Here is a 10,518-nt window from a genome sequence, read left to right as displayed (position 1 = left end):
GTTGTGGTCGCGCAATAGTTTTAATCATCGTCAACTTGATGTTCTAATTCATATGACTTCTTCTGCCTATGAGTGGATAAAGTTTACTCATTGCGGCTTTTGCTTTATCAACTGCACATTTGATGTGGTTTTTCCATGTAAGTCGTCTGTCAAGCGTCACTCCTAGGTATGTTGCTTCATTTTTCCATTCAACCTCTTCTCCATCAACTTCGAGGTTTTCTTCCATCCTCAATTTTCTCTTTTGCAGAAATATTGCTTGAGTCTTTCTTCCATTGATTTGGATTTTCCATTTGATGCACCATTTGAGTAATTCATCTATGGCTTCCTGCAGTCTCCGGTGTATGATCTCTGGGCGTCGATGTCTGAACGCTATTTCTGTGTCATCTGCGTACAAGGGATATCATAAACGTATATTACGTGAAGCAGAGGTCCAAGTACCGATCCTTGATCATCTTCAACATTTCTGTTTCCTCATTCAGCTTTTTAGCGATAACCCTCTCGACGATTTCTCCTAGTGCTGATAGTAGGCTGATTGGTCTTTAATTTTGAGGAAATTTCCGTTCCTTTTTGAAAACTATCATTTCTGCAGTTTTCCATCTCTTTGGGTAGTATTCGGTCCTCATCACTCCGTTTGTTATATTCGTCAAGGCTGCTATTCTTTTTCTAGGCAATTTCGTCAACATATAATTCGTTATCCTATCTTCTCCCGGCGTTTTCCTGTTTTTCAATATCATTATGATCTCTTTGATCTCTGTTGGTGAAGCCGGTTTTGGAATGATTTCGGTTTCCGGTGGTTCCATCATCAGTTCTTCGTTTGCCCCCACTTCTTCTTCTAGATCTTCATTGTCATCATCATTTCTGTAATTTTTTCTGGCTTCTCTCTCAATTGAGTCGGCAAGTGCTTCGGCTTTTTCAAGTCTCGTATATACCATTCCGTTTTCCCCATGCAGTGGAGGTATAACTGTCCGTTCTCGTCGTGAGCGTTTTTGCATTTTCCAAGCCGAGTGATCTATTGTATTTAGTTCCCTCAATCTCTGGTGCCATCTGTAATTACGAAAATCTGTTGAAGCATTTTTCAATATCTGACTATGCTTATTCAGTTTCTTCTTGTCTTCTTCTCTTTTTGTTGTTCTGTAGATTTTTCTGAGTCTTCTGTTCTTTTTAATAAGTTCCTTTATATCCTTTGGCGTATCTCCATGTGAATGTTTCGGAATTGGTTTCCTTATTCTCTTGGTGCTTTCTTTATAGGCTTCTTTTATTTGATTTTCCAATTTTTCAACTGCTTCATCTAATTCATCCCGGGTGTTTATTTGGGGAATTTCCGTAATTTTCTCCTGAAGTAAATTCGTATATTTCTCCCAGTCTGTGCGATGCTTGGTTTGTCTCTTCTTCGTTTCTTGGGCCATGTCCCACTATGAATTCTATGGGATTGTGGTCTGAAGTTCCGTCTTCTATTGTATGAATACTGATTTTTTCAGTGATGTCTTTCATTACGACAATGTCCAGTACATCGGGTAGTCCATTTACTCTTGGTATGTAGGTCGGTATATCAGGTCATATTGTGACGTGGTTACCTCGGAGAATACTTATCTCGAGCGCCAGCTATTCTTTTCACTAGGAAGAATAGCAAACCTACCAGAGTAGCTGCTAGTCGGAGACAGAGTTCGCTGTTATCTAGGGTGGTAGCGATAACGAAGTAGTCAAAATCAAATTATTTAAAAGTTTATTCACACCTTCGGAAACTGATTATTTGTACAACGGAGATATGTGTAGGTATGAAATATGAGCGAATCTATCAGCAAACATACATTCGGTAAATTCTGTCCGGTCACGAGCACTTTATAAAGTTTTTACCGGGTGCAGTGAAAAATCAAAGGTTCAATAAAATGCGCCAACCAGAACTGACGAAATGATTAATAAGGATGACCTCGCGAAGTGAAATGACTTGCTATACGGTATCGGGATGTAATTGTATTTCTCCAAAAATGAAACACAACCAGGGCGGGTCCATTCGAGACTTTTATTCGCTACCACAAGGGCTATAACGCTCCATGACTGATAGCGAAGAAAAGGTCTATTTTTACCGCAACTACGGGATTTCACTGACGACGAGCGGTATTTCTTATTCTCTACCCCAAGGGCTATAACGCGCCATGACTGATAGAAAAGAAGAGATTTCAGATTCAACACTTATGACGCGGAACGCGGACAGGGGGGTTGACGGGACTTTCCCTTCACTACCCCAAGGGCTTACGCGCCATGACTGATAGCGAAGGGAAAAGTCAGACTCGCGAAACAGGGTAAAGAACGATAAAATATAACAGAAAGCGAAACAGTACAGAAGTGTCAAAGTCAAAAAAGTAACCGGTATAGGTCTAACAAAGAAACTGAACGGTAAAGACGGGGACCTACCTCCTTTGTTTCAGGCACTCGCGAAAATCAAATGAAAAAAAACTGAAAATCAATTCTCAATATCACTGATGCTAGTAACACAAAATTATTCTTAAACGTCGAATCGCAGAAAGTACGGAGCATAAACTAACTGAAGTGAAAGAGCAGTAAAAGCGACTGAAGTAACAGAATCAAAAGTCAAAAGTAGAAGTAGAAGTCACCAAATGAAAGACTGAAGTAAAAGTGCCCGTCGCGGAGGGAAAATCTGCTTTTATAGGCAAATCCCCCCACACGTTAGAAATCTGAAAATTCCAGAATGCGACAAGAATGAAAAATGTCGCCATCTACATTTTATCGCATATCAACATCAGAAAAACGTCGAAATCTTCAACGGCATGCAAGGAAAACAACGTTAACCCTTAATAACCTGAGTTATGATCACTATTCTAATTGAATAAACATTCTTTATAGAGTGTACAAGACAAAAACCACTCAATTTCTGTTTGAAAATTGTATGGTTTTTGTTTGAGAAAAATGGTGTTACATATATGTAGCTCTAATAGCTACAGTTACTGAGAAATAAAATAGATTTGCCAATGAAATTTGCGTTACATATGTGTAACACTAGGTTATTATGGGTTAAACACAGATAAACGGTTTTTTACATTTACTCTGCCTATCGGAATGAACGTACTGAATATTTGAGATTTAAATATTTTCGAAGGCGGAAATATGAAAACGAAAGGAATGCACTAAAATGAATACCAATTTTCCTCAGAAAACTGGGATTCATTACACCCCTCGCAGCTCGGAAGAAATTAACTTACGATGAAATAGTGAGTTTAATTTCACGACTCTATCTTTCCCAAGAAATAATGACCTTACTTTCGCACGCGCCATCTATGTATGTGCATGTGACCGGACTTACAAGTGAAATAACCTTATCAATGAAGTTCCTATTCCTCTCTATGATTGGCAGTGGTAGTTCCAATGCGCACGCAGAAACGTGTATCCGTGGATACATGGTGTGGGTGTATAATAGTGGAAAATCTTCTTTCTCTATGTGGAAATCCATTTTCATTGCTGGTCGGAAACGTGCTGTGCTCCATTTTCCCGGTGAGTACCCAATTTAACTGTGTATGGCGGATCGGTTTGGGGCGACCGAATGCTTTGAGTGCTCACAGCGGCAACGGCACGTGACGAGGAGGAGATTCCGGTTCCTGGTCTTTGAACGGATCGACAAAGCCCAGCTCCTCGTCGAGTCGGTCCAGGAATTCTGAGTCGCTCATGTTGCAGCCGTCTAACGGGAGTCTGAAAAGAGGTAAGATCATTAATACCTGGTATTTCTCAATTATGTATTTCAAAACGGTGAACACACGGCTTGATTGGCGCAAATTTTTTTCTTTTTTTTCAGGAAGATAATTCTTACGGATTCAGTCTACTGGCACCAAAAGACGGCGGGCAGTGCCGGAGGGAAACCAGAGTTTCAGTCGGATCCGGCGTCTGCCCTCGACGGTGGTTGGTGGTAGTGCGATCACCTCAGCCCGAAAACTGGGTTACCACAGACGGGGATTGGGTTTAGCCTGGATCTTGGATACCAGCCAGTGTCTTCCCTGGAGCTGGCGGTTCCTGTGGGGCAATTGACGGTTGGGGTGGTGGCGTTAACGGAGATGCTGGTGGAAGCGGTGCTGGCCTTAGTGTGGATATCAGTGGGGGTGGCTGGGCTACGGTTTCAACCAACAGTACGGTATTTGTTCCGGGCCACTCCCACTGTGCAGCAGGTCTCCGGTGGGATGGGTTATCCTGGAGCAAGCCTTCGATGTACCATCGGACGGGAAATCTCAACCGTTCCATCTCCGCCCGGTATCTTTCGCCCAGGGATGAGGCCCAATGCTGCTCCTCCTCACCCTGACGGCACGGTAGGCCGGTCGGTAGGCCACTCACCCCAACGCCCACAGGTCGACGGACGTGTCATACGGCTCCAGTCTTCGTTGTTCCGGTGCCCAGTATACAATGGTTCCTGCTGGCTCGGTGAGCAGGGGTTGGGCGGTGGTGAGCTTTTCGGCCAACCAAAAATCTGCCAGCAGGAATCGGCACCGACGGCGTAAGATGTTGGCCGGCTTGATGTCTCGATGCACTATACGTTGACGGTGACACTCCGTCAAGGCAGCTGCCAGTTGCCTCATCACCCGGAAGAACCGAGACGGCTGGCTTCTCGGTCTCTCTCGACGCAGGAATGCGTTGAGGTCCTCGTCGCAGAGAGGCATCACCATGAAAAGGTATTCTGCCTCAATGATGGCCTCGTGCAGGGATAGTATGTTTGGGTCTTCCTCTAAAGTTTCCCCCAGGACAACTATATCGTCCAGGTAAGCGAACGCCTCCGGTTCCATTTCTGGGCCAATGACGGTGTCTAGGAATCTCTGGAAGGTGGCTGGGCTTGCATGCAAACCCAACGGCATCACGGTGAACTGGAACAGCCCTCTTCCGGGGACGGTAAATGCGGTAATCGGACGACTCTCTTTGGCTAACGGTATCTGCCAGTATCCTTGTTTTAGGTCTAGCGTGGAGATGTACTTCGCTTTTCGGAGTTTATCCAGAATCCCAGAAATGTACGGCAACGGGTATGCATCTTTCACAGACACTTAGTTAACAGCACGGAAGTCGATGCAGAAACGGTATTTTCCGTCTTTCTTCCTGACCAGTACAACAGGTGAACTCCACGGTGACTTGGAGGGTTCAATCACTCCCTCAGACAGCATACGGTCCACTTCCTGATTGAAGATATCTTGCATTTTCGGGTTTAGGGGTCGGTATCGTTGTTTGATCGGTTCGGTGCCCGGTTTCACTTTGATCTTGTGTTCAATCAGGTCGGTTGTACCATATAGGTCTTCAAACTTCTTTAATTCCTCAGTCAGAAATGCCTCCAGTTCTTGTTTCTGAGATTCCGTCAGTTCCAATAGGTGTTCTTCTGCGGTGGTTTCGACGGGGGTCATCGTTTTCGAGATCAGTCGGCCTTCCAGAAAGCACTCGGCGGTACTGAGATTCACGGAAAACCTGAATGTGGACAGAATATCCATCCCCAGAATAATGTCTACCGGTAAGTTTGGTACCAGTAAGAATTTCAAATCAGGCAGTGTGTAATCGGAAATTTGCACGGTGGTGGTGTACAGTTTCGGTGTGACGGTGGTTTTTCCGTTCGCTATTACTGCGAAACTGTTGTGCATTGTTTGTCCTGTAATTCCTTTACTTTCACACTGATGGGATACGGCTTGACTGCAAAAACTCCTGGTCGCTCCTGTATCTATCAGTGCTCGGAAGTGTTTGGCGGCTATTCTGACCTCTACTAACGGTCGGTTATCATTACAGGTGGTCGGTGCCAGTGGAGTTAAGATTCTGGGAGATGTGGTCGACTCCGTCTCCAATCTCCCCTTCAGTTTCCCGAACACGGGCAGTCTCGTGAGAGAATGTTCTCCCTCTGGCATCGAGAACAGAAGATTTTCGGTGACCTGCGACATTCTCGACGCATGTGGCCATATCCACCACACCGGAAACAACACTGTGTCTGGAAGAACACTCTCCTCCCTGATGATGATTCGGTCCGGTCAGCGTGACTATTTTCGGCTTGACGGCGGGGTGGCGGTGTTGAAGTTTCGGATCGACCTTCGGACCCGTCTCCAGGAGTCGGAAGGTGTGACCCTGGTTGCTGGACTATTGACTCTCTGGACCTGGGCGGCTTTGGACGGAGAAAGTCGCGTCTGGTTGGGTGGTGTCGGCAGGACTGATTCCCCGTGATCAGTTGTTTGGTGAACCTGTTCTCTTGTATCCACAGAAAAACTTGCCTGATATCGGTTCAGTTGACGGGAAGTGTACGTTAGGTGAGGTTCCTCCACGAAACCTGGTTTTGAGGGTGGCCGGGTGTACTGGCTCATCTGCCACTGGACCAGTTCAAAATCTTTTCCCTTACCGAGAAGTTCATCATACGTCTTGGTCTCCTGGAAGGCCAAGGCCTGCTTGAGGGAGGGATCAACCTCTGTCGGATAAGCCGGATCTGCTCCACCTCGGATGGTTCGGTATAGGTGAGTTTCTGGAATAAGTTCTTCATCCGGGTAACATACAGAAGCAGCTTTTCTTCAGGGCCTTGTGTTCGTCTTTTCATTTCCTCTAACAGATTCTCCTCGTAGTTGACAGGCAGAAATGCTTCTTTCAGTTGGTTGCTAAAGTTCTCCCAGTCGTTGAAAGTACCTCTCCTGGGAATAAACCAATCCCTTGCATCCTTTCATAGTAATTCATAAACTGATTCAAAAACGTGTTCCAGGGACACTTTACGGGATTCGGCCAGCCTCTCCACTTCTTCAAGAAATCCTGTCACACTTCCAGTGCCATCAAAGGAAATGTTCCATTTGTGCATTGGGACAGTCGGTATTGTTGATCGGGACTCCGGCTCTGATCTGGCAGGTGTTGTGACAATTGGTCGGTCAGGACCTATCCAAGGTGCAGGTAAGTGTGGAAAAGACACCCTTCGTGTAGAATTAATCCCTCTACCCTGTGTCGGACCCTCAGGTGTTGTTGTCCCACAGTCCTGTGACTGTGTGAGAGGTATCGCTGGTAAATGTCGTAGTAATGCTCTACATGTCTGTCTTGTCTCATTCATGACCTCTTCTAATGTTGGACCCCTTACAGGTGTACCAGCACGCGAGACATCCACTACTACAGGAGGATCAACACCATCCCCCAAGTCGATCAGTGATGTCTCAACCCTTGACATCCTCTCCGGTTGGATCGACGGCACCCTAGATGAACTGGCCACCTCCACATCTAAAAGAGACCTCTGATCTCGGCTGGATGGCTGCGGCTGTTCACGATTGCTCTTCTTGCGTAGCTCCTCCAGTGTTTCCAACGCCTTATTTGTAGTTGCCTTCATTTGTTCAACTAGTTGTAACTGTGTCTGCAGTGACAATAAAGTCCAGCCTTCCTTGAATGTGTATTAATCTGGTGTAAATTCGCGAAAATTCGTTAGCCGCATTTTCATGATTGAAGTTCTGAAGGGATTCCACCAAATCGGTGAGTTTATTTTGGCAAATCTCAATCTCCGAGGCGGGATTCAGTGATGTTGAGGGTAGTAGAGGTTCATTAGACTGAAGTACTTGTCGTAGTAGACTCCGTTTAGTCATCACAGTACCCGGTATCGACTGTCCCCTCAGTTGTAATTCGTATTTAAGTTCATCACTGAGTATCCGGTTCACATCCATGTTCGACATATTATATTCAACTAAGTCCGATTCAGAACGCACCAATAATTCACACTCGGTATGTCTTTCACAATCCGTTTGAGTTCCAAGTCCGACCCGGTAAGTTAACCGTTAGCCAACCTATTCACTCAAGTTCGAAGCGGGTATCGGTGTATCCCAAAAAAAAAGATATCAAGTCTAAGTCCCGGTGGACCAGAAGAAGAAAAAAAAAATCCCGGAGTCCCGGCGCACCAAAAGCAATCTAAGTCCCGATGTATCACACTAAAAATTTTACAAGTCCAACGTTACTCGAAAAAATTTCAATCAGGCCCACCAAAGTCCGAAATTATTCTAGAAATGCCGCACACACTTGCAAGTCGTTTCGTATAGTCCAGAAAATGTCCCGAAATTCGAATAGCACCAGAACGCACAGGTTAAATTCCAAACAGTTTTTCAAGTTCAATAGTCAGAATATCAATCACAATAATCGAATTTCAGTTTTCAGAAAAATCAGAAATAATCGGTAAGTTTCAACAGTACAGGTCAAAAGAAAATAAAAGCAGGTAGACAAGTTATCAACAGGGTAATAGGTGATTCACTATTATTGGTAAATCAAACCTAAAATTTTACCAATTGCGACAATAAATTTTCAATGTTCGGAAATTCACTCACCTTCAATACGAGATTAAAACAGTTTAATTCAATAAATCGGAAACAATAAGAAATCGGAAATAATTTTCACTGATATAAAGGCGCAACAACAGTTCAGTTCACAGTTCACTGACGACGAGCGGTATCTCTTATTCTCTACCCCAAGGGCTATAACGCGCCATGATTGATAGAAAAAGAAAGAGATTTCGGATTCAACACTTGTGACGCGGAACGCGGACAGGGGGGTTGACGGGACTCTCCCTGCAGTACCCCAAGGGCTTACGCGCCATGACTGATAGCGAAGGGAAAAGTCAAACTCGCGAAACAGGGTAAAGAACGATAAAATATAACAGAAAGCGATGCAGTACAGCAGTGTCAATGTCAAAGAAGTAACCGGTATAGGTCTAACAAAGAAACTGAACGGTAAAGGCACTCGCGAAAATCAAATGAAAAAAAAACTAAAAATCAATCGTCGAATCGCAGAAAGTACGGAGCATAAACTAACTGAAGTAAAAGAGCAGTAAAAGCGACTGAAGTAACAGAATCAAAAGTCAAAAGTAAAAGTAGATGTCACCAAGTGAAAGATTGAAGTAGAAGTGCCCGTCGCGGAGGGAAAATCTGCTTTTATAGGCAAATCCCCCCACACGTTAAGCTCCGGTTTATCGCATATCAACATCAGAAAAACGTCGAAATCTTCAACGGCATGCAAGAAAAACAACGTTAAACACAGATAAACGGTTTTTTACATTTACTCTGCCTATCAGAATGAACGTACTGAATATTTGAGAATCAAATATTTTCTTTTTTTTTTTTCGTCGTATCAGCCATTAAATATTCTTAATAATTTGCTGCATCTATTTCTCAATCTCTTTCTCCAGATTCTGCATCATCGTGCTGAGGAGGTTTTTCGTGCACTTATCCAGTTCCCCAGTGATTCCAGAAATTTCTTCTCTGGTTTCGGCTTTTTTGACGGTTTTTGCCTTTTCCGTCTTTTTTTCTGGTTTCTTCGTCCCTTTGACTACTTTGGTTGCAGTTTCCTGGGGTTTCTTCACTTCCGAAGAGTTTTGGGCTGGCTTCGGAGTATTTTGTGTTGGCCCCGAGCTGGTTTGGTTCGATCTTGGCGATCTCTTGGTCTTTTTAGTGACCAATTTCCAGAAGGTACGATCGGTAGAGTACGTTTTTGCGGTCTCTTCGTCTGAACTTTCTTTAAGCGCGCGTTTTGTGGGAGGCGCGTTCTGGGTTTTCGCAACTTGAGTTGCAAAATTTTTCTTTTTTTCCGGTTCTGGAGCTACTTCCTGTTTGGAGGAATTTTTGGGGACTGCTACCGGCTTTGCAATTTCTTCAAATGTGGGGGATTTCTGTGCCGTAATCGGTTTTGCAATTTCAGCAAAACTAGGGGGTTGAGGCGCTTTATTCTTATTAACTTCCTCTCTCAAGAGGCGTATCTCCCCGACCAACTGAGCCACGGTTTCAGTTAATTTATTTATTTGAGCCTTCAACTGCCCATTCTCTTCTTTGAGCCTTACAAGCTCCTGTGCTTCTCCATCGCTGAATTCTTCGGTGTCCGTAGCTTCCATGTAGGAGCTCTCATTGTCTGAGACCTCCGACATGGCTTTTTGTCCGTATTGAACTATATGAGGTATTTCTGTGTAATAATGAATATTGGAAATCCTCACTAATATGTTACTATTAAGCTATGTGGCTAAGTTATATATTTTCTATACTATCAGAAAAATAAATCGACTCACCAGTGATAACCGTGGAACCAGCGATCTTGGAGATGATCTGGACTCAGACACTGAATACATTGAATTTGAACGAATTGCCGCTCTATAACACATACACTTATAGAACTTAATAATAATAATAATAATAAGTACTCGCTTTGGCGGTACATATACTAAAATTGGAACGATACAGAGAAGATTAGCATGGATGCGCAAGGATGACACGCAAAATCGTGAAGCGTTCCACATTTAAAAAAAAAAAAAAAAAAAAAAAAAAAAAAAAATAATATTGTCTGGCCTGCCTGGCAGCAATCTGGTAGATGGCCTGCCAGGTAGCCATCGTAACGACGTAGACGGTGCAGCCAGCCACGCCTGCTGTCCGCAGTCCCATTCCTTTTTCCTCTCTCTTTCACATCCTTTATAGGGGTGCTCTTTCTGCTCTCATTTCTCTACCCCTCACCCAAACCGAGAAAGGGGAGCACAAACCCATGAAAATGGTGATAACGAGAAGCCTCGGAAAC

At 44.1% G+C, this 10,518-nt stretch overlaps 1 non-coding gene across 1 annotated transcript; it reads left to right on the top strand.

Moving 5' to 3' along the window:
• The first annotated feature begins 10,146 nt into the window (after positions 1-10,146).
• On the top strand, positions 10,147-10,250 carry LOC123319643. The gene has a single exon (XR_006538596.1). It is a non-coding gene; the product is annotated as a U6 spliceosomal RNA (small nuclear RNA).
• Positions 10,251-10,518: the final 268 nt, after the last annotated feature.

The sequence above is a fragment of the Coccinella septempunctata genome, chromosome 8 (assembly GCF_907165205.1).
Source record: "Coccinella septempunctata chromosome 8, icCocSept1.1, whole genome shotgun sequence".
NCBI classification, from domain to species: Eukaryota; Metazoa; Arthropoda; class Insecta; order Coleoptera; family Coccinellidae; genus Coccinella; species Coccinella septempunctata.
The sequence above is the reverse complement of the archived record's forward strand: the minus strand, read 5'-3'. Positions and strand labels throughout refer to the sequence as shown.